This window comes from Heloderma suspectum, chromosome 11 (genome assembly GCF_057233095.1).
Source record: "Heloderma suspectum isolate Gila_16-S chromosome 11, 16-S_ref, whole genome shotgun sequence".
Classification (NCBI taxonomy): domain Eukaryota; kingdom Metazoa; phylum Chordata; class Lepidosauria; order Squamata; family Helodermatidae; genus Heloderma; species Heloderma suspectum.
In genome coordinates, this window is record NC_139468.1 from 40,127,029 (window position 1) to 40,150,852 (window position 23,824).

Consider the following 23,824-nt stretch of genomic DNA (forward strand, 5'->3'; position numbering starts at 1 on the left):
GATCCGTGTATTGTTGCGGAGGATAGTATGGTTGTGGTCTGGACCATTTACGTGGTTTATACAGCTACTATATCTGACCTAAACCCATTTTTCTTGCAGTGGTTTTGGCCTTCTAGACATTGTCCATTGCTTCGTCAGTGCTGGAGTTGAACAATCCCATTCCATTGAAAGGCAGATGCTCTATCTGCGACCTGGCCTCAGGGGCCAAGCCAGCTGAACGCAACCAAGTATGCCTCCTGAGTGCTACTGCTCCAACCATGGCCTTTGCCCCGCAATCTGTTTGGTGCCTAGCAGTGTTTATTTGTAGTTTAGATGAGCCAACTCCCACTGATCGTCTGGCAAATAGTCACAAAGAGATCCAATTTTTTTCCCATTGAAAGAGCTGATATTGAATCATCATTGCTTGATGATTAGATACATGGAGTCCCAAGGCTGTTGATGAATACATTCACCTACCAAGTAAGTCTAAACAGCTACTCTCCTTGTCGACTGGTGAGGCGTGTAGTTTCTGTGATTTCCCTTGTGAAGACTCTAGAATGACAGAGTTCGGTTTCAGGTGCGAAAAAAGAAAGCTAGCATCCTTTTCTTGCACCTTGTACATCAACTCCAGTCTTTTAGAAGTTGGAGCCATCAAAGACAGAACTTCCCATGAAAGCTGTACAGTCTGTAGCAAGGTAGATAGAAACGGTACTGCCACTGGTGCCGAAGACTCCATTTAAATTGAGTCAAATACTGGGTCCTGCAATTTCTCTGTGGGTTGTTGGGTCTCAATGTCCAATGATTGGGCCATACAAAGGACTTGGTTTGTGAAATGTCCCATATCTAGGGATGTTAGAGAATTCCGCCACGGATCCCAGGGGGGCCGAGTTCCAGTGAATTCGGCTCCCCAGAATCCATGGAGAAACGGAGCAACCCGCCCCACCACCACACGAAAGCCCCCCGGAACGGAGCCTACCTGGCGGCGGCGGCGGCTTCAGCTCCAGCAGTGGCTCCAGTGGCGGCGGCTCCAGCCACTGCCGGGCTGCTGTGGACACAAATGGCGTCCTGAGTAGGGGACGCCATTTGCGTCCCCGCTTTAGCCGTGATAGGCTACGTAAATATTTACATAGCCTATCACGGGCTACCATAGGGACGCAAATGGCGTCCCCTACTCAGGATGCCATTTGCGTCCGCAGCTGCCCGGCAACGGCTGGAGGCCCTGCTGCGGGTTGGCCTGGCCGGCGGCTCTGCAGCCTGGCCGTGGAGCGGAGCTGGCCAGGCAGGATTCCCAGGGGGGAGGAACGGATCGCCTCTCCCCCCGTCGAGGATTTTGGGGGGAGGGACGGAGCGCCTCCCCCCCACCGCAGATGTCCCTGGACAAAACCAGGTAAGTCTTTCATACATCCCTACTATCTTCCGATGGTGAGGCTGTCTCTGAGACACCAACAACATCATCAGGGGAAGATATGGAAGGCGGCAGAGAAGAGTAAGAAGTTGAACCTGACTCATAGTCCTCGGTGTCCGACTGTTGGGTTGCGGAGGCCACGAGGGGTTCTTCTTGAGCCTGAACCTGTGGTGGAGGTACGGGCGAGTGCCTCTGTGGTGGGACTGAAAGGTGATGTTGGTCCTGGTGCTTGAGCAACGAAGAAGGGCGTGGTGGAACCGGAGGAGGAAGGAAATCCCCCAGTACCACCAGTGGTGAATTTTTATCCACTGGAGGCCGAGATGCTGATGCCGACAGAGGTAGGGATGTACGAAACACTTACCTTATTCCATGCCGGGGCATCTGCGGTGGGGGAGAGGCGCTCCATCCCCCTCCCGAATCCTCCCCGGCCAGCTCCGCTCTGCGGTGGCTCTCCGGAGCCACCGGCCGGGGCCAGCCACAGCCAGAGTTCTGGCCGCAAATGGTGGCCATTGTAGCGGCCGCCATTTGCGTCCTTGCAGGCAGCCGTGATAGTCTACGTAAATATTTACATAGCCTATCACGGCAAAGAGCAGGGAAGCAAATGGCAGCCGCCACGCCATTTGCGCCCCTGCTCTTTGCCGTGATAGGCTACGTAAATACTTACGTAGCCTATCACGGCTGCCTGCAAGGATGCAAATGGCAGCTGCTATGATGGCCGCCATTTGTGGCCACAGCAGCCCAGCAGCAGCTGGCCAGGAGACCAGCCGGAGCCGCCGCTGCTACCGCCAGAGCCGCTGCTGCATCCTGGGGTGGCGGGGGGCAGGAGGCCGTTCCGCCACGGATTCCAGGGGGCTGGATTCTAAAGAATCCGGCCTCGCTGGAGTCCGTGGCAGAATTCTCTGACAGAGGTTGTCGGTACCAAGGGACAGGAGCACCTAGATAGCGCATCCGATCAGAGTATCTCTCATGGTCCTGATAGTCCCATTAGTCCCAATAAGTGTATCGCATGGAGGGATCATGATATTCAGAATAACAGTCCCACTCCTGTATCAGGGATCTCAATCTTGCATGGGATGCCCTGTCCCTGTAGAAACCAAGTCTGCAGCTTAAGTCAAAGGAGCGCAACGACTCTGGAGACCTATCCTTCAAATGCGTAGCCTCTAGGGTTGGTGGAGAATTTCTCCCCGAAACTTTGGGGGGCCGAGCGCCAACGTGTTCGGCCCCCCGAACAAGTTAAGGAGAGAAATCCTCCGAACCCCCCCGCCCCCGCACCCCCCCCGGGACGGGACTTACCTTCGCCGAATGTCCCTCCCGGCGGCAGGTCCGGCCGGCGGTTCGGCGGGTGTTTGAGCGGGGTGGGAGCGGCAGCCGGTCTTTTGACCGGCTGCCGCCGCCGCCATTGCAATAAAAGAAAAAAAAAACAAAACGCCCCCTGATAGGCTACGTGATGATTCACGTAGCCTATCACGACTAGATTTGCAAAGTCAGCCGTGATAGGCTACGTCAATCATCACGTAGCCTATCACGGGTGACTTAAAAAAAAAAAAGTGTGTACGGATAATGGCGGCCCCCATAGGGAGCCGCCATTCCCGTTCCTTATTTGGTCGCTGTAGTCTACGTAAACATTTACGTAGACTACGGCGAAAATAAGGGCAACGCTATTTGCGTTGCCCTTATTTTCGCCGTAGTCTACGTAAATGTTTACGTAGACTACAGCGACCAAATAAGGAACGGGAATGGCGGTTCCCTATGGGGGCCGCCATTAGTGTATGCGCTTTTTTTTTTTTTTTTAAGTCACCCGTGATAGGCTACGTGACGATTGACGTAGCCTATCACGGCTGACTTTGCAGATCTAGCCGTGATAGGCTACGTGAATCGTCACGTAGCCTATCAGGGGGCGTTTTTGTTTTTTTTTTTAACTTTCGCGTTCGCGGCCGGGCGAGGCGGGAAGCCTCCTCCCCGGCCTGAATTTCGGCCGGGCCAAGGCGGGAAGCCTCCCCCCCGGCCTGAATTTATTTTCGCCATCATAGTCTACGTAAATATTTACATAGACTAAGATGGCCAGAAATAAGGAATGCAAATGGCGGCGGCTGTAGATGCCGCCATTTGCGTACGCGGTGTTTGTTTTTTTTAAACCCAGCCATGACAGGCTACGTAAATCTTTACGTAGCCTATCACGTCGTGTTTTTTTTTATTTTTTAAATCCAGCCATGACAGGCTACGTAAATCTTTACGTAGCCTATCATGTTGGTTGTTTTTTTTTTTTTTAACCCAGCCATGATAGGCTACGTAAATCTTTACGTAGCCTATCACGTCGGGGTTTTTTTATTTTTTAAACCCAGCCATGATAGGCTACGTAAATCTTTACGTAGCCTATCACATCGTGTTTTTTTTTTTTTTATACAAGACTGCAAATGGCGGTGGCAGCCGGTCGGAAGACCAACCGCCGCCGCCGCCGCCGCCTGGAAGATCCGCCCCAGGTAAGTCTCATCCTGGGGGGGATCCACGGGGTGGCAGGGGGGTGGCAGGCCGTTCCACCACGGAGTTCGGGGGGCCGAATGCACTGGCATTCAGCCTCACTGAGATCCGTGGCAGAATTCTTTGCCATCCCTAGAGGCAGGCCATCTTTCATCTTCTCTTCTCAGCCACGCTACTTTCCTCAGGTGTTGAGATCAGGGCACACACAAGCATGGCCTGAGTCCCTGCCTCAAAGGGACTTTTGCCTCTATCCTGCAAAAGAAATAAGCTGCTGAAGTAAAATTCAAATGGTGTCACAACAGCTTGGTTACATGTCACACCAGAAACCGCCTGCCTGCCTGCCTGCCTTCTAGCCAGACAGGGCTGGTCTGGGAGCTGAGGGGAAGCCCCTTCTCTTCATATTATTCCTGCTGGAAGCCCCAGGCCATCGGTCAACCAAGTGGAGGTACTTCCCAAAAGTAAAGACTGCTCGACCCCAGAACCACTGGAGATTGTGTTAAAAAGAAAAGAAGACCAGTGCGAATATTCGTAATGGACCAAGCTTGAGCATTCCCATCTATCCATCGCTAAAAAGATTAATAATGAAAATCAGACTTTTAAAATCAGCCAACCCCATGATAGCCAGAATTTGTGCAGGCTTCTGATCTTCATTATTTGATGTACTAGCTCCAGCAGTTTTCTTAGATGCATTCTATTGAACTCAGCTGCCACTTCTAATTTGCTGAATTGCTTCAAAGGTACTTAATTATCAGATAATTGACTTGTTCAGTTCTTTTCAAATGGTTTAAAAAGAAGATGTATTCTGGCAGGGAAGTGATAGGGATTCCAGGAACATCAGAAGTATACTCATCCTGAAAAGGAAGTTAAAATGTATGCTAAGGAATGTCCATTCTCAGTTGACACTCTTAAAATCAAATTTCCGAGGAAGGCGACCCTTCTAATTAGTATCAAGGGTGGTAGATTTTACCACAAGGCAGATATTTTAAAAATGCATTAATACTTTATGACAAGTCATTTCCAAAATGTTTTTAAATTCAGATCCAGTAGGAATTATGATACTTTGAAGAACTATCCAACAGCTGTGACACACTCTTTCCATGAATGTTAACATTAGGGGCACACTTCAATTTCCCCTGCCCCCCCAGTTTTACTTTCAGTATGTAAGACAGGGGGTGCAAAACGTGTGTTCTGCCAAGCCATTTCTGTTGCCCTACCAGCCTCCCCCCACCCCCGCATCTGCTGCCACCACTAAAAATCACAGCAGCACTGTTGTCTGGGGCTTCCCATGGTAGTGCTAGGGAAAGATCGGTGATGAGGAAGGGATTCCCTTATTCACACTAGCAAGAGAAACACCATAGTTTTCCACAGCTAACACTAATACTAGCACAGGGAAGGGAATCCCTTCCTTTATCTCTGATTTTTCATCAGAGAACAAAGACAAGGGAAGGATTTCCCTTGCTAGGGCTTATGTGGTTTTTGCATGTGCACTGTGTGTGCATGCTTGCATGTGCACACATACATTTGCATGTGGGAGCATGCGTGGGCCACTGGTACTGCCCAATGCAGCCCTCAAGGCAAAAAGGTTGTACACCCCTGATGCAGGAGTAAGAATCACCCAGACTCAGAAGAGCTTGCTACCGCCTTTCTTCATGAATCACTGTTCTGCATGTGCCTCCAGATTTAAAGGAGGCAAGGAAAGAGCAGGGAATCCTGCACCAGTCCATTGGGTAGCCCAGCCCTCAAGGTGGATTCTTTCAACCTTTAAAGTATTTCATTTATTTCTTGTAACACACCAGCAGTTCCCTTCTGGCATCCAGTTTGGGAACCACTGCATTAAAGAACTGTTACCCTTCATTTACAAATAGCTTGCAACTCACAAAGGTTTAAGTTTCTCATACTAGAATTCACAGGTGCAACAACGCTGCTTTCTAGAATCATCACAGATTTTCTGGGGAGCTGAAAGAGATTGTCAAATTCCCACTTGTGAAGCCCTTATACCCTGCTGAAGGTTTAACTACCATTTTTATTTTAATCACCCCCAGCAGAGCTCAAATAAAGAAGATTTGAAAGCCAACCTCATGAACCCAAGACTCATCCTGTCTACTTTGATGATGTGCAGAAACTTCATTTTCAGTGCTGCAGTTAATGTGTTGGCAACAAGAGAGTCTGAGTGGGTTTAAAGGATGTAAGAGGGTCGTCTTCATTATAAGCTTAAAATGATGGGAGTCCATGAGCGGCCAAATGGCCTTCATATTATTTATATATCTATATCTTTTATTTCCACATTAAACCTACTTGAAAAGGCAGAAATGTGCATTTTGAGGTCTGAAAGTAAAGGCAATAATCCACTTGGATTTTTCTGAAGTGGCCCCTATAACGTGGTAGTTTGTTAACACTGATAAGTCAGTCAATCTCAGCAGACCCTATCTAATTAACAGACAGTTGAACACAGGAACTGAGTCATGTCAAGTTGACTCCCTGTACGAGTAACTGGGAAAACAAATCTGCTTAGAAAAGTGAATACAAACACAGATCCCTTACAAATTCTGTAGACATTGCCTGGGGAAAGCTAGAGATGTCAACGTCCAATGAACTCCAAGCCAGAGACCGACATTGCACATGGACTTCAAAAACACAGGTTGGAGCTTCTCCTTCAGTATGGACTCATTTGATAGCCTCAAGCAAGTTACTATCTCACGAAGGAGAGGGTACTATATCCTATATACTAATGGCTAACACATTCTCTGAGTCTGGATCCTTATGTAGCCTAACAGAACTATCTATGCACAAGAGGTAGGTATCAGCATGTGTGGTTTGCAGGTGTCAGTAGGAACCCAAAGGTTTGGAGAAGTACAAAAAATATTTAGAACTCCTCCTTTCACCCTTCCAAAAGAACCAGCCCAACAAGGACCGGGCATGTTCAGTGGGCACAGAATGTTAATTGACTGTTGAGGGGAGAAACAGAAAAGATCAAAGGCATGGAAAGTATTATCCTAGAAAATGTCACCCTTCCCCAACCTCATACCTTCGAGATATGCTGGACTACAAATTGCATCATTCCCAGCCAGCAATGCCAATGGCCACTCATGAACTCCGATCATTTTAAGCTTATAATGAAGACAACTTACATCTGGAGGGCACCAGGCTGGGGAAAGGTATAATTATAATATAGACCAGAAAGAGTATTGGATACGGTGGATTAAGGCCTCCTTGGAGTTGGCCTTGTTCAGTTACTTCAGTTTAACAAAACCTTAATGTGCCTGACTTCCTGTCCTGTTCAGTATTTCAAAGTGGACTTAGGCCATTCACACAAACGTCCCATGCTGCGCCACTTCTGAACCTGTGCAAAGAACTCTGCATGCATTAAAAGTATGAACTGCAAGTGCCTGAGAACTTGAAAAACCACAGCTCCCAAGGCATGAAGCGAATGTGTGAATGGGCTCCCAAGGCTTCCCAAATATTCATTGACTCCTGCAGCTGGCATATGTTGCAAATCAAGTTAAGTTAGTCTGCTCGAAGGTGTCCTGCATGTGATTTTAGAGACAGGCTTTCTGAAGTCAGCTGTGCTTTGGATCAACACTCTATTTTCAGCTCACTCACAGCAATCAACACCTATTGGCTGAGACCCTTTGAAGCATGAGAGGTGCCATGTTCAAGCCATCTTCTCATCTGGTCTGGCTTTATGGGATGAGTTTCAGCTATTGCAGCCTGAGGATGTGGACGACATGCTGGTGGGGCGACTGCCCTACTCTTGCCCATCATGGCTAATTTCATTTAGCAGTGGGGGGTTGACTGACTAGGTTCAGGAGGCGATTAATGCCCCTTCACAAGAAGGACTGGTCCCGGCCACCTTGAAAGACATGGTTGTACGACTGGTCCTTGGGCCCTGTGGATTCTACCAACTATAATCTGGCGGCAAATAAACCCATCTTGGGGATAGTAATCGAGTGGGTGGCTGTGCAGTCTTGGATGGAACAGATTACTTAGACCCATTTCAACCTCATTTCAGGCCTCATTGCTGCATGTATACTGCCTCAGTTGCACTGATGGATGACCTTTGCCTTGTGAGAGATTGGGAGTGCAACCTGTAGCTTCTCCTGGACCTCTTAGCAGCTTTGATGCCGTTCACCATTTCTGGATAGGCTTGGTAGTATGATAGTGTGATAGTAGTTATGCTCATACCTGCAAGGTAATTTCCAGAACTCAGGTGTGGAGATTACTGCTCAGGCCAAACTGAATGTTTGGATAATCCCGCATAGTGGAGCTATGCGTGATAGTTTTCTTAACCTTCATGTAAGCATGCATGGCCCTGATTTGGATCAGGACCATGGTGCTCCAGGAGGGGGGGTTTCCTTCCCCCATCCATTTCCCTTCCCCCAAATCCCTTCCTGTGCGGGTGTTAAAAGAAGAAAAAAAGCCTCCAGTGACTCCAGTGGAGACATTTTCTTCTTTTAACCACCAAGCCCACACCATGGGGGTGGGGGGATTTTGGGAAGTGCTGTAAGGTTTGGGCCCCAGATATCTGAAGGAATCCTAATTTGTGGGTTGTACAGCAACCTGCCTGAGCGTACACTGTGGTAATCTATTGATATTCTCCTCAAAGTTCCGCTGCCATCTGAAGTGAGGTGGATGGGGAGAGAAGGTGTTTTTGATTGTGGCACCCTGTCTGGAAACCTCTCCCCAGGAAGGCTTGCCAGTTACCCTCACTGCAATCTTTTTTGCACCTTTATATTCTCCCATGCTTTGAAAAAAAAGCATTTTAAAGGATTTTGTAAGTACTACTTTTAACTGCTGTTTTTGATGTTTTGATCGTATTTTGTATGATATGCTTTTTATCTTGTTATCTGTAAATCAGCCTGAAAAGTGGTGTTGAAGGGTAATATAGAAATCTCTTAAATAAATAAATCCCATTAGATCATATGGTTACAATCCTGATAAATCTGTTTTAGCTTTTCTTCCTACACTGTCTTTTCATTGGTCTTTTAACAATTTATTCTGGGGGCCACAATTCAAGTTAATTGGAAATTGTTACCTTGGAGCAAGGAGCCCTTAAAAGCAGCTTTGGCTGTCAGTCAAATGGGATATATTGGATTTTTATGAAAAAAAAAAGAGATAGACTACATAGCTAAGCCTTTAATTATACATCAGGTGCACTTGCCACTATGATACAGATGACTAAGCTATCCCACGATGAGAGTGTTTCCCTGTCTCAGGGTAGTCTGTAGGCACCACAAGAAAAAGCTTCAGGTAGGAAAAATGTTTACATTAAATGCTAGACCCTGAAGCTCGGGAAACAGACTAGTGCATTGTTAAATGGCCAGAACTGATTCTGCTTGGAATTGCTACCTAATCCCAATTTGCACATTTGTTGATAAAATAGTCATTTAAGATAATGTATATCCCTCTTTATGCTAAAAAGCAAAGCACTCAAGGTGGCTACCAATACTTCATAAAACTCCAAACACAAAACCCTACAATACAGTTATTTTTAAAAGCATAAGAGAAACCATTTCCAGAGGGGTAACCGTGCTAGTCTGTTGCAGCAAAAACGACAGAGAGTTTTGTGGCACTTTAAAGGTCTAACATGTTTTTTTAATGCCATAAGCTTTCATAGACCGGAAACAGTGCAACAAATTAAAAACTGGAGGTAACAAAAAAAAACCCTGACGTAGTCTGCTGAAGAGCTCACCTAAAGAACACTGGCTTGGTCAGATGGCAGGAAAATCAGAAGAGAAGGGGCCAGACAAATCTCTCATGGAAATTCCACAACTGGGGTGCAGCCACACAAAAGGCTCCCCCAAACATCCCAGTAAACACAGCCTCTGTCTACACTGGGATGCAAAGAAGGATCTCTCCATCAGATCTAGGGGTGTGGGCAGGATGGTATGGGTCCTTCTGGGCTTAAGCATTTAGGATTTTGTAGGTAATAACTAGCAACTTGAATTATGCCCAAGAACTCAAACTACCCAACAATTACTAAGCACATTGAGGGTGGCTCTCTTACTGAGTACAAATCATTTGGAACCGTAAAAGTCTTCATTTTCTCAAGGCTTAATGAATTTTTTGCAACTTTCCTCCTGCCAGGAACATTACAAATTACATCCCTTGTGAGACTCGTTCTGTTCAGAATGTTGCTGCCTCTGTCCCTCTGCCTGCTCCAACTGATCAGACACATTTTACGCTGTTTACACTTGCTCAATATAAAATCCTCATGTGCCGCCAAATCTCTGCAGATTAATTTTAAGGCACTGAACACTTGTGATCCAATACTCCTGAAAGATCTCGCTTTCTTTGCTCACCATATGTTCTCACTTGCCACTGAAGTGCTCACCCAGCCTATGATTTAGCCATTTCAACATGTCAGAATGCAGGTTTTAAAATATATCCACTTCCCAGTTTACATGCCAACTTCTCAGCCTGTCTCAGGGTTTGCACTGAAGATATCTTCACCTCCTTTAAATTGGATAAATGTGTGCAGCTAGTGACTGGTTAACCAGAAAAAAGCCAGAATCAACCGTATGAGCTTACAAGGCAAACAGAAGTTAGGAGCCTACAGAACTCTCCAGTTCTAGAGTGTGTCTAGGATTGTATGGCTCAGTGGGCTTAAAGGTCGTTTTTACAGTTAGAATGTGTTACTGGGGTTGCGGGTTCTACCATGTGGGTAGGGTAAATCAGGGGAGCAGAACCTGAGGCTCAAGGGCCAAATCCAGCCCTCCAGGGTCCTCCAGATGGCCATGCCCCCTTCCCTTGGCCCCACTGACTCCCCCAATCACTAGTGGTTTGGTGGTTTCCCAGCTTTTCTGCAGTTTTTTCCACATTCTAAACATTGGAATGCCTTTCCCAAGGCTTTGTTAGTGGCCGTAAGAGCTTATGGAGAGGAGGAGGGACACTGTAAGCCACCTTGCGTTCCTTGCAAGTGGATAAAAGATATGGAACAAATATAAATCTTATAATAATAATCATTCCAACCATAACAACAACAACAACAACAACAACAGTGTTTTGGACCTGCCCCTTTTGCCTTCAGCCTCTCCCACCACTGGAATGTGGCCCCCGAAAGCTTATCCAAAATGGTATTCGGCCCTCAGGATGAAAGGGGTTCTGTGATGGAGCTGGTGGCTCCGATTCAGCGGGGCTGTGAATCCATTCTGGGTTTCAGTCAGAACCAGCCAGAACGCTAAAGGAGCTATCCAAAGCAGTGAACCTGTTTTGGGGATAGGGCTCTGCACTTTGGACAGCTCCTTTAGAGTTCTGGCTGGTTCTGACTGAAACCCAGAATGGATTCACAGCCCCACAAAAATCAGAGCCATCAGCCTCCCGTGGGGCTCTGCATCCCTGGGGTAAATCATCATTATCACCACCACCAGCACCACACAGCATTTCTTCCCCAAATAATAATGAGTGTTATTATAAAACAGAGGTATAGGAGGACTGATGAATGAAGAGATACATATTTGCTGGGGATCATCTTACAGCACTGTTCTACGTTCTGCACTGCAAGGCCCAAAGGCCACTTGCACAGCTGTGTCTCTCAAATGGGTGCATTTGAGAGACAAGGTTGTTGACGGATTAAACAAAAGGAGGCCATGTTATATGAAATTAGTGTCTGTTCTTTTGAGGTTCTGAGTTAATTAACGTTTTTATTTATTTATTTATTACATTTATATCCCGCCTTTTTTCCTCTTGCAAGGAACCCAAGGCAGCTTACATTCTCCTCCTCCTTCTCTCCATTTTTTCCTCACAACAACAACCCTGTCAGGTAGTTTGGGCTGAGAGTCTGTGACTGGCCCAAAATCACCCAGTGAGCTTCCATGGCCGAGTGGGGACTAGAACCCGGATCTCCCAGCTCCCAGTCCAACACTCTAGCCACTACACCATGCTGGCTCTCTCTAACATGGCTATGTGCCTCACTCTTTGATACCATAGTTCAACAGTGAGTTGGTCAGAAGCTTTCCAACTTTTGGCTATTTTCTGTCAAGCTACCACTAATACGAATATGAAAAGCAATTTGTGAAACTAATACTTAACACGGACCACCATCAAATAATAATAGTTGAGCCAATTTTAGGCCTGGAGACACAGTCCATTATATATTTTTGATACCTCAAAAACAAAAAAAATCTTTTTCCCCTGAAGTTTACCGCCATTTTTATTAACCATCATTCAATATACAATTTCCAGGGTGGTTCACAAGATAAAAAAAACCCAAATTATTAGAATCCAATAAAACACAACCAATCAATAAAATAGCAGAATGAAAGCAGCAATAAAAGAATTGGATATTTATTTATTTATTTATTGCATTTATATCCCACCTTTTTTCCTCTTGCAAGGAACCCAAGGCGGCTTACATTATCCTCCTCCTCTCCATTGTATCCTCACAACAACAACCCTGTGAGGTAAGTTGGGCTGAGAATCTGTGACTGGCCCAAAGTCACCCAGTGAGCTTCCATGGGCAAGTGGAGACTAGAACCCGGATCTCCCAACTCCCAGTCCAACACTCTCACCACTACACCAGGCTGGCTCTCTGTTATTTAAAAAAAACATGCATGAGACGTTAAAGCCTGTTAACTTAAAATTGTCTATCTGGGACCAAAGACATCTCAAGGTAGACAGTAGGAGAATTTCCCTGAGGAGAGATTTTCAGGAACAGAGAAGGCTCTTTCTCCAGTCACCAGCAGCCTTGCCTCAGATGGTGCCTGGATATGGGACTCTGAAGATTATTATCTCAGTAGCACACAGATAAGTTGATATGGAAGCAGAAGTTCCTTCAGGGACATTTTGAAATGGGGACTTGGGGAAAAAAATTTCAAAACCATTGGAATGGACCACTGGATAGTTATTACATTCTAAACCTGGGGTCTCCAACCTTTGTGGGTCAGTGGGCACATTTGGAATTTTGAGACAGTGTTGTGGGTGCTCTCACAAAATGGCTCCCATGGTGGGCATGCCCATTCATAAAATGGCTACTGTGGGCATGGTCGGTCACAAAACACTCATTTCCCTGAAGGCAAACTGGTGAGGCTGAAGGAAAAGTAATTTGTCCAAGAACCTAAGGACAAAGCAGAGGTAAGGTCTCAGCTCAAAAACACAAAACCACTCTTTTGAGATGGTGCTAGAGGGCGGCACTTTGGTAATAAAGATGGTGCTAGAGGGCAGCACTTTCCTTTGCAGCATGCCAGTCTCCCGGATAAAAAAAGAATTAAATAAATTAAATAAAATACAAAGCAGGAGGGGCAGGGAGCTGACAGGTGCTAAGGGAGGTGTCCATGGGCACATTGATGCCCACAGTCACCACATTGGAGACCCCAGTTCTACACTAAAGTCATTCATTGGAAACTCACCCAAACATTGAGAGGGTCAAAACCTCAGACAAAGTGCCAAGTTGTTCAAGGTGTATGATATCCATTACAAAGCAGGCTAATAAAACACCACATCAGAGGGCTGGAAAGCACTAAATGGCAGTAAGGACAGCCATAATATTTTAATATAGGAAAGAGCCATAAAGCCTCTCTCTGTGGAATAGTTGTGAGCTTGATCCTTTAAATCTTGCTGTTCACGTTTTCCATAAAAGCTCATGGTCATTCATCTCACACATACGGCCCTGAACATTTGAATTATAAATGACAATTTCTACATCAATTAGAATTCGGGAGGGCGTGGGAATCATCATTTTTCAAGAAGTTGCCAAAGTTAATGTTAATTTCTAGGTAAAATGGAAGTCCAACTAAGTATTGAGGGTCCAGTCACCCACTCATCAGTCTGGCCACCCACCATCTTCCACTCTGCTTCTCACTATTGCTGCTGCAGGTCAGGTTTTGCTCTCCTTCCAAAAGGGAAAAAGACTCTTTTTAACTTTGTGTGCATTGTAGAAACACATGCCAGCACTCAGCACTTTTGCCTAACGCCAACACCTTAATAAGGTATTTTTTTGAGGTACCTTACAATTTCTAAAGTATCTTACGATTTAAGAAACAAAAGCTCATAGTTAGATGAAAAGGCTGTATTTCATAAACTCATTTTCATTCTCTATTTCAGTAACATGCCAAAAAACAAAATAACCTTCAAAATAAAACAAGGAGGTTCTTAACATGAATCCCCAACACTTAAAGTTTGCCCCTTCCATTGAAATCGGTCCACCAATAATCTAAAGCTTTAGCTGATAAATTTCACAGTTAAATCAATTAAAGCTTCTAGCCTTAATTTTTGTACTTTTAACTTTTTGGGTGTGTTGGCAGATACAGTATTTAATCAGCAGCGTTTGGTCAGATGTTGGACCAGTGGCTCTGTGTCAAAACATTAAAAACAAAACAGAACTGAACATTGGCGTCATCTCTTTTTCTTTTTTTAAAATGACATCTGGCCGTAGTCACATCCATAGTTGTCACAGTTATCAAGGCCTCTAGAGACAACAGTGTCAAAGGAATAAAACAAAATTTCTTCGTGGCTTAATTTGTGTCAATTGATTTCCTATTTTTAATTAATAATTCTAATTATGATGCAGCAAATTTACCCAACAGACACAACTGCTTTAATCAGAGTTCATTGATTGCAAACTGCAGAATGATCCTAGCATTCCTGACACCATTGATTTCCTGTTGGGAGGAGAAGAAAACAATAACGGGACTGACACCCTCGGCAGCAGTTTGCGCCGATGAAACCTGATGCTACGAAGCAGCGCATCTGCCCTTAACAAATAAAAGCCAAAGCCTTGTCCGTGGCTCTGGCGCTTCCCAAATTGAATCCTCCAGACTTGTTATGATACAAATTAGTGAGTTCTAGCAATAAGACTGACTGTAGAGGGAGCAAAGACAGGCCAGCGGAAAACAGAGTGCGGGACTTGTCAGATCCAATTTTCAAAAGTAAGGTTTACAAAATAGATTAGGGCCAGGATCCAAAGGATAACGCGGCTTGCACCCTACACCCAAAGCTGCTTTGGGCTTCTCGAACAGCTGTATGGCAAGCTGCTTTTGAAACCTAGGGAAGTTTCAAAGCTAGCTTGCAATACATACTGTCATGCTCATTGACTTTCATCACCACCAACAAGCTTCTGGTTGTCTTTGTTCCACACTTCCCCTACCCAGCACAGCAAGAAATCTAGAATCGGGTCTGTTACTACTCATTGCCCAAAGCAGTTTTTATTACCTGCTTAAACTGTGACCCTCTTAGAACAGTGGTAGGCCTGCCATTTTTGATGACACTGGCACTACCTACTCTGAGCCCATGAAATGTGGCTGGCAGTCAGTGTGTACGTACTCCTTGTAGAACGAGAGCCAGAAAGAGCATTTGGTGCAATCATTATTTTTGGCCAGCTCAGTCCTAGTTAAACAGTTTGCCTCATGGGTTAGCCCTTGTGAAAAAGTGCCAAGGAGCGAAAGGATCCCACCTCCCAGCTCCTTGTTGTCCCCCATGGCACATCAGTGCAAGCTTCTACCAAGGAGAAACTGACAAAGCTACCTAGAATCCCCTGCATCTTACTAGGTTGACAACACAGTGAAACCAGAGCATCTGACCAGTCACACAGCAGCAAATAAAATTATTGAGATGGCTGATAAAGAGTCTATTTACAGTTTTGAACACTTATTAGATGCAATCCTATGTATGCTAACTTAAATTATGTTATTATTTATTTATTAATCCCGCCTTTCCACCAAAAATGATGCTCAAAGCAGCAAGATGTGCATTGGTAGGTACCAATAAAGTACACAGAACTGCATTACTTAACTCTCTTTATGTTGCTTAGTTAATGAAAATCTTGGAGCAGGCAACTGATACATAATGACATTAACCGCTATTTCTCCCTTGTCTTGTTGTGAAACATTCCTGCCCGGTGAGCTATGTCTTTGTAATAGCAAAATAGGTTAGGCATACCTATCCCACAGAGTATCCATTTTTGATTCTAATGAGAAAGATTTCCAATGTCAGAATATTTTGTGAAGGGCAAAAAAAGATAAAAGGTAAAGCTGTCCCCAACCAGTCGTGTCCGACTCTAGGGTGTGGTGCTCATCTCCATTTCTAGGCCGAAGAGCCAGCGCTGTCTGAAGACACTTCCGTGGTCATGTGGCCGGCATGACTGAACACCGAGGTGCACGGAATGCTGTTACCTTTCCCGCCGAAGCGGTACCTATTTATATACTTGCAATTTCTTGCTTATACTGTTTGCTATCAATTTGCAGTCTACTTTGTGAAGGGCAAAGTGGACTGCAAATTGATAGCAAACAGTATCTGTTTAAGTAAAATGGGACTATAATTGGAGCTGCTTACCCCATTGATACAAACCACATAATGAGAAATAATTGAGGTAAACCAGATAATGATTATCGTACATCTATTATGTAATACTGCAAAATAGCATTTACACTTAATTGCATGAAATGCACTTTCGCTAGCAAAATAATAATTCATCTTAGGGATCTGTTCCTATACAAGCAATATTACATTTTGTTTTTTAAAAAAGTGTATTTGACTATACAGTTGGAGCTGAGTTATTAAAGCATTTTTGAGACTGGTTCAAGATGTCAAAAGTGTCAGAAGTACAGTTTCTGCCTACCAATGTTTTGCCTAACGTGAAATTCCAGGCAACTTTGAGATATGCTTTGGATGGGGAACCCCAAGAGAAGCCAAGAGAGTTTTGATGAGATTAGCAACACTGGTGTTGGTGTTGGGGTGTTCCTAGATGGTTGATGGATTTCACCTAAAGTGAAATTCAAAGCAAATTTGGAGGTTTCTCCTGAGGGATACTGGTTGGCACATTGACTGTCCTCCAATTGTACACCAGGATACAGCAGCATGTAGAGATGTTTCAGTAGTTTGAGTTGACTGGATCCTCACTTTCCAGATTAATGTCTGGGTCAGAATTTAGCTTTCACGCTTCCTGAATGTTCTAATGCAGTTCTTGGCTCAAAAATAATTATCACAAAGCATTTTTAAAATGTGTATTTTGAGAGCAAATAATATGTAATATGTATTTAAATGCAATTTTTATGCTTTAAAAAAAAAAAAAACCCTCTCAAATTAATGTGGAAACAGGATGAAACGGCCTTATGGATGAATGTGTGTAAATGTGACTGGGAGTAGTTTGATTTGCCCATCCCTGTTGCTATGAGAGGGACTGCAGTGTTTCTTGAACAACTGAGCCACCATATTGGATTTAGGGTGGTTGTTTTTTTAAAATTCCACCCAACTGTTCCACTATAAAAAGCCCTCAGGGAGCTGCATTTACCATTCTATGCCTGTTGGAGGAAGGAAGCTCTAGGCTGTATTGATCCCATGCCCCCATCCCCATCTACCTGTACAGTAGGGGTGTACGAATTACTTACTGTGTTCCGGTCTGGGGCATTCGTGGGGGGGGGAGGCGATCCATCCCACCCCCCGGAATCCTTCCTGGCTGGCTCCACTCCGCAGTGAGTCCGTGGAGCCGCTGGCCAGGCCCGCCCACAGCTGGACTTCTGTCTGCTGCCAGGCTGCGGCCGCCATTTGCATCCCTACGTTAGCCATGATAGGCTACGTATATATTTACATAGCCTATCATGGCAAAGAGCAGGGACGCAAATGGCAGCCACTATGCCATTTGCATCCCTGCTCTTTTCGTGATAGGCTACGTAAATATATACATAGCCTATCACGGCTAACGCAGGGATGCAAATGGCATAGCGGCTGCCATTTGCGTCCCTGCATTAGCTGTGATAGGCTACGTATATATTTACATAGCCTATCACAGCAAAAGGCAGGGATGCAAATGGCGTAGCGGCTGCCATTTGCGTCCCTGCTCTTTGCCGTGATAGGCTACGTAAATACTTACGTAGCCTATCACGGCTAACGCAGAGACACAAATGGCAGCCGCAGACCGGGGCAGCCAGTCGCAGCCACAGACCAGGGGCAGCGGACGGACCGGATGGCCGACACCAGGTAGGGTCCATCCTGGGACAATTTCGCAGGGTGGCGGGGGGGATTGCTCCATTCCGCCACGGGTTCCGGGAGTCCGTGGCGGAATTCTCTAACATCCCTACTGTACAGTAGCATTATCCAAAGAGAAGGAGGAATGCTACAGCTCATCTGGCAGTTGACAGGCCCACTGTCTAGAAATAAGGTTATACCCCAATCTGCAGTTGACACACAGAGGCAATATTAACTGAACTGCTGCATTGTTCATTTGGGAGTTGATCAAGAAAGTCTTCTTTAGCACAGAGTGAAAAACGCCTCCAATGTTTGTTTTACAAAGTAACTGTATCAATTTTTTCAGTGTGGGGGTGTTTCACACATCCCTATCATGGGTTAACGTTAGAAAATTAACTGCCATATATAAAATGACTGTGTGGATTGACCCATAGACTGGGGGCAGAGAAGAAGCAGAGAGGCTTATAGTCCATTGTCAGAGCGCATGTGAGTGGAAGCCTCAGGCGGCGTGAAAAGTACCAGCACTGATCAATACGTAAGTGCCTTGCCTCTGCCGGCGTCAGCCGTGCCAAAGTATGTGTGCTATGTTGGCACCGCCACTCTTTCTCCTTTATTTCTACCTAACAGCAAAGGGCAAGAGTTCAGAAAACAGTTTCTGTTCATTATTATCTAGAATGAATAGCTATATAAATTCTTAATTGCTATACCTAAGGGGGGGAAAGCAGAGCTATCTTGCTCATTTAGCTAGAATAAAAGCCTGGGTGCTTAACATCATCCTTTATCTCTTCCCTGGATAATGGATGAAGTGCTGCCGGAATGGTAAAACACGCCTGCCCTCCCCAAATAATGCCCTTTCCAAAAAAACGATCAGCCAATAAGGCTTGAAGAAGCCATTATGGGCATATGAAATCTCCAGGGTGGACTGCAACCAACAGCAATAGCTTTGTTATAGCTGAATCTCTACTGGAGGGCAAGGGAATTTTTCAGAAACGGTCCATTCAACACGCACATTGATGCTGGAATTCTTCACACAAGACAGTCCTTCACTCTAAGCAACTCTCCACACCACAGAGCTCCCTCTGACACTGAAGGGCATCAAATAAAATTCAGCACAAAAAACAAGAACCCCAGTTATAGACTCACGTGTACGTAAAGTTATTTCAATCAACAGACCGTCATACACCAGCAGAGAGAGTTATGCCGTACCAATCCTTTGACAGACATTCTGAGTTTCAGAGCTGACATTCAACAAGGTCAGTCAGAGGGAACCATTACTTTTTAATAGGGTGATTGATCTTGCCATAAATACAACAAAATTAACTTTTATTCCAGATGTCTCCCAAAAGGTAGAGTGTACAAGCCATTTATAGAAATTAGGTGTTTCCCATATTAGAGAACTCCACTTCAATCCCATTTCAGGAAGTATTCTCTGTGCATATCTGGCAACAGGGCAGAAAATCCCATCTGCACTAAATTTAAATGGCAGAAATCCCTACCAAGCTCCACCTACTCAGCAGGTAGAGTATGGCAGGATTAAAAAAACTGAGGCTCAAGCCTTGATTATAGTCCTAGCACACCATGTAAAAACAGTATTCGCATATGGACTTCCTTTCGGTGCATACAGAGTGTTAAGTCTCTCATGCACACAAGATTCTCAGGACTGGAGGGCATATGGCAGCAGTCCCTTGTGCATAAGCAGTCTTTCCCCTGAAGACTGGGAAAGGCTCTCACGACAGAGAAGCACAATCTAAAGCTTCCTCGGGTGTGTGGAATTAAGATTCTTTAGCTTTTGGCCATGGTCTATAAAAGCTAATTCCCACCTCATGTTTGTACAACATGTTGCCTGAAGTCTTACAATTTGGGCAGTTTAATATACATGAGATCCTCTTTAAACAAAAGAAAACAGGACATAGGCAGAGGTGATTTCTAGCTCTTCAGTATCCATCTATCATTCACTCCCTCCAGCTATACACCTTTTTGTGCTTCTCCCCAGACAGAATCTGAAGCACCACCAGTTCTACCTCCCTCTTCATCATCTTCCACATGACTTTGCTACCATTACAGTGATCAAGAATGAAAAGGCCAACTAGACATTTATGGGAAATTAATAAGCCAGTTCCATGCCAATAAGACCACCACCATCAGGCTTTTGACCTGTTGACAGCCACTGCAGGCACAGAGTGAAGAGACAATGATGTGAACATGCAGCCTTTGGGATCAACATTTCAGAAGACTTAGCTATTGTGTGACCATGGTAAGCATTCCTATGAATGGAAACTGGTATTTCTATACATGTAGCTACACGGTTCCTGTTTTTTGTTTCATTTCTCTTCTCTTTTTTCTTTCTTCTCACTATTTGTTTTGCTTTGTTTTGTTAAAATCACAATAAAAATAATTTAAAAACAGCATCCTATGGATCACTTTGTGGTATGAGCTGGGTGCAACTTCTTGGTTCAGGGACCCTTTTAGAAGAAAAGCAGCATATGGGAACAATTAAAATAAAAGTAATTGAGGGTATAAGCTTCTACTTTTTCTAATTCCATAGTATTATTTCCAGGTTCTATTTCATTTGTCAATGGAAAAGGAATAAATTACACCCAAGAAATCCAAAAACCAGGAAGAAAACTGCAGCACACAGATCAAAGGGCCTTTTTGTTGTTGTTTTATTAGCAGCAAGATCTTAGACTTGATATATCCCTGCTGTTTTCCTGTAGTCCTGTTATCACCTGGATAAAAGGTTTAGCAATAAACTATTTATAGGGATGTTAAGCAACCACACACACACACACACACACACACACACACGAGAGTGAAGCTGAGAAGGCTTTCTGAGCACAAACCAGAGTAATCAGCCAGAAAAACTGGAATGCGAAGCAAAACAAAATACTCAAGGGCAGGAGAATTCTTTTTGATGGCTTAAGCCAGGGGTGGGCAGAAGGTTGATCTCCAGACATTTTGGACTTCAGCTCCCAGCATTTTTACCATTGGCCATGCTGGGAGGCGCTTCTGGGAGTTGAAGTTCAAAACATCTGGAGATCTACCTTCTGCCCACCCCGGCTTAAGCCAGCCTTCCCCAACCCAGTGTCCCCCGGATATATTGAACTACAACTCCCAACATCCCCACCCAGCACCTGGGTCCTCGCTGGGGATGAGTGGATTTGTAGTCCAACAGATCTGGAGGGTGTCAAGTGGGGAAGGCTGACTTAAGCCATCTTTCCCCCCTAAACTGAAATCACTGGAACATCTCTTCTCCCCCCCACCCCCTATCTAGGCCACTGAAAAACACCACAGTGAAAAGGTCTAATGGTGCTTCCAGAAAAGAGTCAGGTTCAACTCTGGTGGGCCTTTGGAGGCTGGGGGAGGAAGTTCTATCATTATGAACCAGCCAATGTCACTTTGGCCGTCTTATGTTATTGGCCTTTTGACAGTGCTGGCACAGTCTTGACAGCATTAAACTGATGTTAGTAATATAAAAGGTGGAAGGAACTGAGAAGTGCTGCCTGCACCAAAACCAGCCACTCGGAGCTCAAGGGAGATGGGGCTATAGCGCAGTGGTCTCCAAACGTTTTTGATCACGCACCCCTATCAGTGGAAAGATTTTGTGCGTGCACCCTCAATATAGGTCTATTTATAAATTATAGACATGTACTACTGTACTAATATATTATGTGCATTATGAAACATACACAAAAAATAAAAATTAAACAGGAGATAAAGATGAAATAAACAGTATTTTAAAAATATATTTTTTTATTTCTTAACAGTAAAAAAACTCTTTTTGCTCTCACTTAAAAAAATATTAACATAATCTGTAAATCCACTTAAGTGTGCACATGTCATTGCTATATGCTGACGACTGAGCGAGGGCACCACTGTCAACTTGCAAGGAGGGGAAGGTGTGCTTGGCCTGGCGCCAGAGCCAGGACTCCTGGTCACCAGCCGCGCACCCTGCACAGAGTCCCCACTCCTTGGCTGGCTGGTGGCTTGGCCTGGGCTGTTAGCCCTTCCCACTCTCCTTTGGCAGGATGGAACTGAGAGGAAAGTGCCTGCTTCCTTCTCGGCTTCATTCTGCAAAAGGACAGTGGGAGGTGTTAATCTCCTTTCCACTTTGCTGAGTGGGAAGGGTTAATCTCCTTCCTGCTTTCCTTCAACTGCCATTGCCCTCCTTGCGGCAGCCTGTAGGAGCAGTGGGAGGCAGCTCGCACACCCCAGGGGATCGTCTTGCACACCCCACTTTGGAGACCACTGCTACAGTGGGCTCGAGGAACTTGTCTGCTTGATATTAGGCCTTGTATGTAAGTGTGCAAATATGATTGTCATTTGTCCTTATAGTGGATCTTTCCTTCTGCTTCATGATATCACCTGTGCAAACATTTATCTGAATGTAACACTTTCTTTCTCCCCAAACCTTAGGACATGGGGAGAAATATAGAGCGGGATGATTTGCAGTTCTTCCTGACAGGCCTTTCATGTACCTGTTAATAGAACAGTGCATTCCAATTAAGCTGGCTATGGTTATAGCAGATGGCTTTTTACAATGTGAAAAGTCCATAAACCAAGGCCATTTATAGCTACTTCCCTACTAAAAATTCACATTCCTTTATGGGCAGTCTAATACTTTTTTTCCTTCTCTCATTTTTTTGGGGTACTTTTTTCATTCTTTTAAAAAGTGGATTTAATATTTGTGACGACGCACAAGATCGACAGCACTAGAGACTGGAAGCTTTTAATCATTCCTATAAGTGGTTCTGGCAGTATTAGTGGAAATGCTTCACATGGTTATTTGCTGAAATTAAAGCACCCATAAGGGCAGATGGAGAGTTTGGCCTCACACACTCCTGCATTTCCCTTGGAGCTCCTTTGGATGCAAAACACCCCACAAATCTAGTCTGCATGATTTATTTATGTTTTGCAACACTATGTTTAGAATGCTGTTGTCCACTGGAATCCTTCGTAGTAGTTAAATTTTCCAGATATTAGCGGCTGTACCCCAGTGCTGGCCACAGGCTTTTGAGGCCATTGGGCAACACACCTTCCACAGGCCACCATCCTCAGTGAGTCTGCCTCACCACCAGTATTGTCACCAGCTGCTATTGCTCCTCATCCTCTTTCTCATCCTTGATACCACCGGCTGGCTTGCCAGGAAGAGAGCCAGTGAGCAGGCAGGCAGCGGCATCTCCTGCTCCTGCCCCTCACCACCAATGTTGTCTGGGCCAGGGCGAGAGGCGGGAGAACGAGCAGGTTGCATTTATTTATTTATTACATTTATACCCCACTTTTCTTCCATTGTGGAACTCCAGGTGGCTACATGTGGTTCTGAGGTGGTTTCCCCTCCAAGCACTGACCAGACCCAGACCTGCCTAGCCTCAGCAAGGTGGCTGCCTCCTGCGCCTTCAGACCATGCCCTGGATGAAGAAGTGTGGCACCTCCAAGGCGTTCTCGTCAGGGGCCACTGCTGAGGCATGGGCCCTCGGCAGGTGCCCAACCATACCTACCCTTTATGCTGGCCCTGCTGTACCCGGTTCTTCATGAGAGCTGCATTCTATCCCCGTTGCTGTTCAATATCTACATGAAACCGCTGGGAGAGATCATCAAGAGGTTTGAGGCTGAGTGTTATCAGTATGCTGATGACACCCAAACCTATTTCTCCTTAACATCTTTATCCAAGGAAGGTATGACTCTTCTGAATGACTGCCTGAAGTCGGTAATGAGCTGGATGAGGGAGAACAAGCTGAAGTTGAATCCAGGCAAGACAGAGGTGCTCATCGTGAAGGGTCCTAATTCAGGTACTGAGGTATGTCAACCAGTTTTGGGGGGGCTGCACTCCCCCCGAAGGAGCAAGTTCGTAGCTTGGGGCGCTTCTTGACCCAACCCTGCTCCTGGCACCCCAGGTGGAGGCAACGGTGAGAACTGCCTGTTATCAACTTCGGCTGATACGCCAGCTACGCCCATTCTTGGAACATGTGGACCTGGTAACGGTGGTGCACGCGCTGGTAACCTCTAGGCTTGATCTCTGCAATGCATTGTACTTGGGGCTGTCATTATATTTAGTTTGGAAACTTCAAC

General features: G+C 45.3%; 1 protein-coding gene across 2 annotated transcripts in view; it reads right to left on the bottom strand.

Moving 5' to 3' along the window:
* MEGF11 (multiple EGF like domains 11) overlaps positions 1-23,824 on the bottom strand; it is a 432,367-nt gene that overhangs the window by 191,636 nt on the left and 216,907 nt on the right. The window lies entirely within an intron of this gene.